At 33.8% G+C, this 8,876-nt stretch overlaps 1 long non-coding RNA gene across 3 annotated transcripts; it reads right to left on the reverse strand.

The window, feature by feature from the left end:
- Positions 1-821: 821 nt before the first annotated feature.
- Positions 822-4,652, reverse strand: LOC142614866 (uncharacterized). 3 transcript variants are annotated; one of them, XR_012840581.1, is made up of 4 exons: positions 4,573-4,652; positions 3,249-3,319; positions 1,954-2,274; positions 822-1,846 (listed from the first exon to the last, which is right to left on the reverse strand). It is a non-coding gene; the product is annotated as an uncharacterized LOC142614866 (long non-coding RNA). The 3 variants fall into 3 exon arrangements; XR_012840580.1 differs by having other exon boundaries at positions 823-1,846; positions 3,249-4,636; XR_012840582.1 differs by having other exon boundaries at positions 827-1,846; positions 1,954-2,122; positions 3,249-4,629.
- Between the last annotated feature and the right edge of the window lie 4,224 nt (positions 4,653-8,876).

The raw sequence follows: 8,876 nt of genomic DNA on the forward strand, positions 1-8,876 counted from the left end.
CGCCGTGCAAAAGGTCGACCAAGATCAACTCGGCTTCTAGATGAAATGGATTTAAGGACGGAGCATCAACCAAGACCATTGTGCAGCCTCTGTAGGCAAGAAGGCCATAACAGAAGAACATGCCCCACTCGAACTGTGGCAGCTCCACTAGTGGCCAGCTCCACTAGTGGCCAAACTGAATGACCCAACATAAGTATTCAATCTACTTCAGTGGATTGGTTGGACTGTTTTTTTTTTTTTTTTTAAGAGTTAGACCATATTGTTAGTTTGTATTATTTAATAGAACAAGTTGGTACTAATTCCATATGCTACAATATTTTCTATCACTGCAAGTTTGATTGGGGTGTATGTTTATTTATTTTGTGTGTGTGTGCATGTGTGTGTGTATATATATATATTGTGTATTATAGTTTAGGGGTTCAATAACACCTTAAAATATATATACTTTTATGGAGTACTTGGGTCCTTTACTATGTTTGAAAGCTTTAAATAAGAAAATAAATCAAAGGGCCACAATCTAAAGAGGAAAAATCATATTTGAGCACTAATTAATATTTTAGACGTATCTCGCTCCTCAAAAATCCAATTGACTTAAGACTAGATGGGCTGGAACCATGACTTAAATATCTACAACTTTTATGTTTTAAGTTTTTTGAAATTCACATTTTTTGAAGGTCAAAATTAACTCACAAATTACTATTGTAAATTTGGACGAAAATTAGACGGTGAAAGTTTTATTTTTTTTTTGACACTTTTACAAGAGTTTGGAAGAGAGCCTGTAGATTGGAAAATTATATTAAATAGATGTATGATTAGATTAATTGTGCACTAATTTCAAATACCAAATAAGTGTACACATTTCTTATTTTTGCAAATGTCTTACGGTTAGTAGTATAACATGATATGTATACTATCTAGGCATAATATTTTATGCTACAATGATGCATAAACGATAATACTTTAATATATTTTTAATAAACAGCCAGGTCATATTAATTAGTAATTTCCACGATGAAGTACATGAAGTTTTTGTTGTGTTCCACAACATGAAGGATGCCTATTTACTCGTTGAGGATACCTTCGTGCTTGCATAGGACTATTCCCCATGCGCCTTGGCTGTGTTCTAATATCAAAATCTGTTTGATAATTACCACCTTCATCACTTTCATTATCTGATGACACCTCCATATCTTCTGCATCTTCCCCACCATCCTCATTTGAGGCATCTTCCTCAAGGTCCGTTACAAAGGCCTCTTCCTCAAAGTTCGAAGCACATGCTCATGTATTTAGTGGCGTGCAGAAATTACCAACATGAGAGAATGGTTGGGAAGGTTGTTCATAACTAAACTGGCTATCTTGACCATAATTGTATTGTCCAGAATAGAATGAAGGTGGCGATGAATGATAATTTAAACTAGACTGGGGATAGTGGTCATAGCTAAACAAACCCTCTAATCCTTGTCCTATGGAAGTGGATAATTCAATATGTTGATATAAAGACATACAATACTCATTGACATTAATTAAATTATACTCATTAAAGGTGGTAGGCTCATTATGGGCAGATGTGGATGGCCCAGCTTGGGTAGAGGTGGATGATCCAGCTTGGGTAGAGGTGGATGGTCCAACTTCATCATTTCTGCGTTGTCTACCCTGTCTTCCTTGGTGCCTTTGTCGTCGCCTAAAGTATGTCACCCTCTCAGTAGGGATATCTGCTTTCGTCGATAACTTCACTCGAGTAAGGCCTTTTACTATTGCCGAAAGAACTTGTTGTGCAGTCAGGTCAGCCTTCCCTTGGTTTGCAATAGCCGAAGTTAACATATTATTAATTTCTAATTTCCGTTTGCTATCACATAAAAAGAAAAAAAATTATTAGTGCAATATTATTGAAAATGCTAAAATAATAATTTGTTATCAATATTAGTGCAGTATTAAAAATGCTAAAATAATAACCTGGAACATATAGGCAGCCGCCTCTGGTGTCGTAAATAAGTGACCATGTTGTGTAGTCCACATCTAGATGAAAATTGTCATCCCCAACTATATTTTGAGCTCACTCGTTCCAAAGTCGGTAGTAATGTGCATGATGCGTACACCAATCAACACCAATCTTTCTTGTCAACTTTATATAATGCACAGATTTATCAAAATTGTTAGTAGGTCACTTTAGACATCTTTGCAACAATCCAAATTGTCGCATGACTCTCTCTAGATGGTAATACTCAACAATTTAGAAACATAGCAATGGCGTTGTTGTAAGCCATATATGTTTTTCTGCAAGACATCATAAATGCAAATAATTATCGTACGGTGTCCAAACAACATGCGATTTCAATTACAATAACTATGTTATAATCGATCAAGACAATAATATAACTAATAAATTAACTATTGACGCATTGTGACAACATATATTACCTAATCCTTATTATGTGTGTCGTGATTAGAACGGTACGCAAGTAGAACATGCATTGGTGTGTGAGTATACGTTCTCCTGGTATCCCATCTATACACAATTAATGATTACCACTGATTTTAGGGTTTGAAAGTATCAAAGATAAACGCTATAGTATACAATATTGTATAGAAATAGAAAGTAAATATTATACCTGTAATAGTATAGGTAGTTACCATTTAAATTTATTAGAATTATTGAAATTGGAGTCAGATATGAAAAATGCTCTCATGCCCATAATTGTAATATATATATCCTTTTAACTTGAAACAAAAGTAGATTGCAAAATGTAAGATATACATGACAACTTTTACTTACAATTTGGCAAATAGCGATTAGGTAGTAGTCTAATTTCAAACCAGCATAAAATTAAAAATGTAAATGCATGAGTCCTTGAAAATTCTATCAAAACATTTGAGGTGGTTGGAACCTGTGTGGGAGAGAGGAGAGTCGGTTTATTTTAAAGAAAGAAAATTACCCAAAGAGAAAATACCACAAGTGAGGATATGTCACAAACTCTAGATATAATTATTATACAAATAATGAACACAAATCATATGTATAGCATATTATTGGATTTCTTTTTCTCATGTGCGACGACTCAATAACTATATTGCTCATAACCTAGCTAATCATAGTAGACATATTAGTGGTAGATGGAGTCTTTAGTGGTAGATGGAGTCTTTATTCTAATCTCTTAACCGACATTGGCTGATTTTATTTAATAAATTCCCCAGTTTCATTTTTAACTTAAAAAAAAAATTAAAAAAAAAAAAAGTTCATGTACGTTTACCTTCTTACCAAATCCTCCCATTCCAACATACGATCTGCGCCTTTTAGTAGCTAGTTGGCACTTGAGGAGATCTTCACCGTAAAAATATAACAAAATATCTAAGTCAGTTACCAAAAATAAAATAAAGTTCACCAAAATAATTATTAAAAATCCAATTATTATTATTATTATTATTAGGTTAAATTTCACCAACAGTTTGCTGTAATACCAAGCAAGTCCACAACTTCTCAAAATAACCGATTTAGTCTCTAGTCCACCTTAAACTCTAAACAGACTTAACAAACGACATTTTTTAGCTCTCCCTTCTCTCTCTTCTACTCTCTGACCCAAACACCAGCACAAACGTTTCTTCTCTCTTCTCACTCTATCTCAAACCACCACCATGAACACCACCAAAACTTTAACGGCAAGACACCCAACTACCAAACCACAACACCACAGGTCCACAACCCATATACGCCGCCGATTCATGACACAACCCACAAGTCCGAACTCAAATCGCACCCAAAAGAAAAAAACACCACCACAACCCACAAACTCGTTGAGACCAAAACCACCGCCTCACCACCATCGTCACAAAGCCCACCACAATCCAACACCATAAATAGGAGCCCAACCACCACAGGTTTACAGTCACAGCCACCCAAATCAAACCAATTCAAAAACCCACGGCTGAACCGAACCAATTTCAGCCTCCCAAACCACTAAACCCACGCACCACGGTTCACATACACAGAAAATACCCACAAACCCAGACTCAAGGTTCACAAACCCCATCCCAGAAACAGCAGAAAATTCAACAAAACCCACCTCTTCTCAAACCCAAACCCATAATCAATGAGACCCACAAACAAAAAACCACCACCACCACCAATTCAAAAAAAAAAAAAAAAATCCAACCCACAAAATACCAAATCAACCCTTGCAACAAAGATTCACCACCGAGATTCGCCCACATCCCTGGCAAAACTTAACATCACCGATCGGATCGGCGAGCCAGAGGAAGCTCATGCATGGCACTCCTTACTAACGGAGCGGCGTACCGGATAAAAAAAATAAGAAGAAAAAGCCCATTACGCAACCTTTTGCTGTAGGTCTCGCCGATTATGTCTCGGTGGTTATAGTGATGATTTGAGAGAGAAAAGAGCTTTGAGTCAGTGAAGAGAAGAGAGAAGAAACATTTGTGGTTTGGGTCAGAGAGGAGAAGAGAGAGTAAGAAAATAACGTCTGTTAAGTCTGTTTAAGGTGTACTTGGGACTAAATTGGTTAGTTTTGAGAAGATGTGGACGTTGAAATTTAACCTTATTATTATTATTATTGTTACCTTTTTGCTCACACCCCATTTTGAAACCTCTGCAATATCACTGTTTTTCAGGAGAAAACAGATAGAAAACGAAGATTAGAAGAGAGGTACTGATCAGAGAGTAAATGAGATCTGCTGGGTTGGTGACGAATTTATAGAGAAAGAGAGAGAAGCATCAATCCCTGGACCCTCACGCTATTGGCTCTCTCTCATTGATGCTTAGCCGTTGGATTTCATTTGTGTTTCTTTGTGTGTTTCTTTTGGCTCTCTTTTTTTTCTTGGAGAAATCATCCAGAAAGCTGCTCTTTCCTTTCCGCATCATCACGTGCTGGGACAGTAGGCGTCAGAAGCTTTGCGTGCTGCAAAATTCAATCTTGTCAAAGACACAGGAAAGAGTTGATCAGAAGAAAGAAGAGTCCTGAGTTTTTGGGTAAATATTGCTAAAAGTGAAGTTTTTTAGAGTTATAGTCACTGTTCTAAATTATTTAGAGAAATGAGGAGAGAGTGAATTTCGGCAACAGTGTTGCTGAAATTCGAGGAAAATTGAAATTAAGAAGAAAGAAATTTTGAGAATTTCGGCAACAGTGTTGCCAAAATTTCTTTTGCCCAGTCTTGTCCGCTTCACTGAGTGCCCATGCGCGAGTGCTCAAAAGGAAAAAATAAAAAAGGTTTGTGGCAATTTCATTGTCAAAAATGGAGAGAAAAGAAGAGAAGAAAAAAAGAATTATAACAATGGGATTGTCGAAATAGGGGGAAAGAAAAAAAGAAAAAAAAGGAATTGTGGCAATGGGATTGCCGAAATAGGGGGAAAGAAAAAAAAATGGTGGCCATGTAGTGCCGAAATAGGGAAAAAAAAAAATATGGCAATGGTATTGCTGAAATAGGGGGAAAGAGGGGAAAAAAAAAATTATGGCAATGAGATTGCCAAAATAGGGGAGAAAGAAAAAAAAAAATTATGACAATGGGATTGTCGAAATAGGAGGGGGGGGGAAAAAGAATTGTGGCAATGGTATTGCCGAAATAAGGGGAAAGGAAAAAAAAAATTGTGAGTATTGTGGTAATGCTATTGCCGAAAATGTGAAAAAAATTATTAAAAAAAAAAAATCAATTGTGGCAATGACATTGCCGAAATAGAAGGATTCTTATTTGCCTCTTCAATTTTAAGTATATAGATTCTAACACGTGAAAGTTATTAAAAAAAAATATTGATGTGACTCGTACTTGAATAAAACTTTGCTGAGATTCTTTGCTAAGAATCAAACAAGACTTGAAGAAGAATCTCTGCAAAAAAAATATGATTGATGTAACAAAAAGACTGGAACTCAGTTAGTCTCCGTGACAAATGAATTTTTTTTGTCTTTTATTTCACATCTTTGTAATAAAAGGCAAGCCTTCCTTCTCACAAAACACTTCTATATCTCTGCTTGAAGTTTTCTCACAAAACACTTCTATCCGATTGTTCAGTTTTGCTTCAGCATACACAATTATAAGTTTTGGATTAATGTAAGTTTTGGATTAATGTAAGTTTTTTTACTTTTTGCTTCAGCGATTATGATTGTTGTTATTGCTATTGTTGTTTTTATTCAAATTTTAGATTAATAAATTTTTTATGGTTAGGACTACAAATATTTTTAGTATTGTTATTTTGTGTTTATTTATTATTATCTAATTATGTTTTTCTTTTTTCTTTTTTTGCAAGTATCACTATATAATTCTCACTCTTTCAGTTGGTATCACAATTATCATAAGCATCTCAACTCTCTATCTAATTAAATTTACGTATATATTTTGTTAATTTTAAAATTATTTAATATTATTTATTGTTATTATTATTAGTAGTATATGACCACAAAAATTGTAATAAATTATATTATTGTAATCTTTTTATAGTCAATTTTACTTTGTTATTATCAGTTATTACATCATTACTTGGAAAAAAATATATTGCATAATATGTTTGTTGATTTATAATAAAGATATGTATGTGTATTTTTTTTTATTTAGTACAATAAATCGTACATTTGTGTTTCGTTTTCTTTAAAGTTTAGTTGACATAAAAATTAATTATATGCTTTATGTATGACTATATTAATGTTATTATATTTTGTTGTTGTTCTTTTGTTCTTAGAAGATATTTATGATTATCTAATTGTATTTTTCTTTTTCTTTTTTGCAAGTATCACTCTATAATTCTTACTCTTTCAGTTGGTATCACAATTATCATAAGCATCTCAACTCTCTATCTAATTAAATTTATGTATATGTTTTGTTAATTTTGAAATTATTTAATATTATTTATTGTTATTATTATTAGTAGTATATGACCACAAAAATTGTAATAAATTTTATTATTGTGATCTTTTTATAGTCAATTTTACTTTGTTATTATCAGTTATTACATCATTACTTGGAAAAAAATATATTGCATAATATGTTTATTGATTTATAATAAAGATATGTATGTGTATTTTTTTTTTATTTAGTACAATAAATCCTACATTTGTGTTTCGTGGAAAAATTATATGCTTTATGTATGGTTATATTAATGTTATTATATTTTATTGTTGTTCTTTTGTTCTTAGAAGATATTTATGATTATCTGATTATGTTTTTTTTTTTCTTTTTTTCTTTTCTTGCAAGCATCACTCTATAATTCTTACATTCCTTCACTTTGTATCACAATTGTAGTAAGCTTCTCAGCCCCTAATTTAATTGGAAATTATTTGCTTAGTTTGTAATTTTTTATATAGATGATTTGTAAAAAATGTACTTTCAGATATTGTAATTTTTTAATCTCAGTAGTACAGTATATTAAAAATATTGTGAAAACGCATCTTCAGATATGGTTTGACTCATTGTAGCATTTAATGTAAGATATATTTGAAATGGAGCCTGGGTCATTCGATCATTCTCTGCCAACCCAACAACAATATCACATCTCTAATGATACAATGGAAGGCAATGTACGTTGCAAGAACCAAATTTATTAATATCCTAATAATATCTACAATTATTCAATTTACATGAAAATGATTTCAACATTAGCAATATAACATTGTACATTTTTTAAAAAAATTCAGGTTTCCACGTTACGAGTGCGACCCCAACGGTTTGCACCCCCCTGGCAGTTAGGTGAGCATATCAACCCATATTTGCATCAATGTAAACTATACCGTGTTACCCGCCTACCACGTATAGATATTGACTGGAGTCTTATCACTTCTTTGGTGGAGCGGTGGCAATCTGAAACCCATACATTTCACCTACCAAATTGTGAAATGTCGATCACTCTACAAGATATAGCAATCATTATAGGATTGCCTATTGATGGCAATGCAGTGTGCCGGCCTACTAATATGAAATGGGGACCAGTTTGTCAGAATTTACTTGGAGTGACACCACCTGAAACTGCATTGACATATGGTAGCCTTAAAATAACATGGGTTAGGAATACATTCTTGAACCTACCAGAGGGTGTCAATGCTGTAACAACCCAACAGTATGCTAGGGCATACATGTTCTAGGTCTTGGCTTTACTATTTGGAAATAAGAGCCAAAATAAATTGCATTGCTGCTTTCTCAGGCTGTTAGCGGACTTTGGTTTAGTTGGGCAATATAGCTGGGGTAGTGCCACGCTTGCTTTCTTTTATAAAGAGTTGTGTATTGCTTCTATTAAAAAAACCACGGAGGTTGCAGGTCCTATTTTCATATTACAATTATGGGCATGGGAGCATCTTCCATATCTGACCCCAATTCCAAGAATTCCAATAAATTTAAATGGTGACGACCCATACGGTTGCAGGTATAATATTTACTTTCTATTTCTATATAATATTGTATACTGTAGCGTTTATCCTTGATACTCCCAAACCCTAAAATCAGTGGCAATCATTAATTGTGTATAGATGGGATACCAGGAGAACTTATACTCACACACCAACGCATGTTCTACCTGCGTACCATTCTAATCACGATACACATAATAAGGATCAGGTAATATATGTTGTCACAATGCATCAATGGTTAATTTACTAGTTATATTATTGTCTTGATCGATTATAACATAGTTATTGTAATTGAAATCGCAGGTTATTTGGACACCATATGATAATTATCTGCATCCATGGTGTCTTGTAGGACAACATATATGGCTTACAACAGCGCCATTGCTATGTTTCCAAATTGTTGAGTATTACCATCCAGAGAGAGTCATGTGATAATTTGGATTGTTGCAAAGATGTCCAAAGTGGCCTACTGACAATTTGGATAAACCTGTACATTGTGTAAAGTTGGCAGGAAAGGCTGGTGTTGATTGATGTAGGCAT

This window comes from Castanea sativa, chromosome 11 (genome assembly GCF_040712315.1).
Source record: "Castanea sativa cultivar Marrone di Chiusa Pesio chromosome 11, ASM4071231v1".
Classification (NCBI taxonomy): domain Eukaryota; kingdom Viridiplantae; phylum Streptophyta; class Magnoliopsida; order Fagales; family Fagaceae; genus Castanea; species Castanea sativa.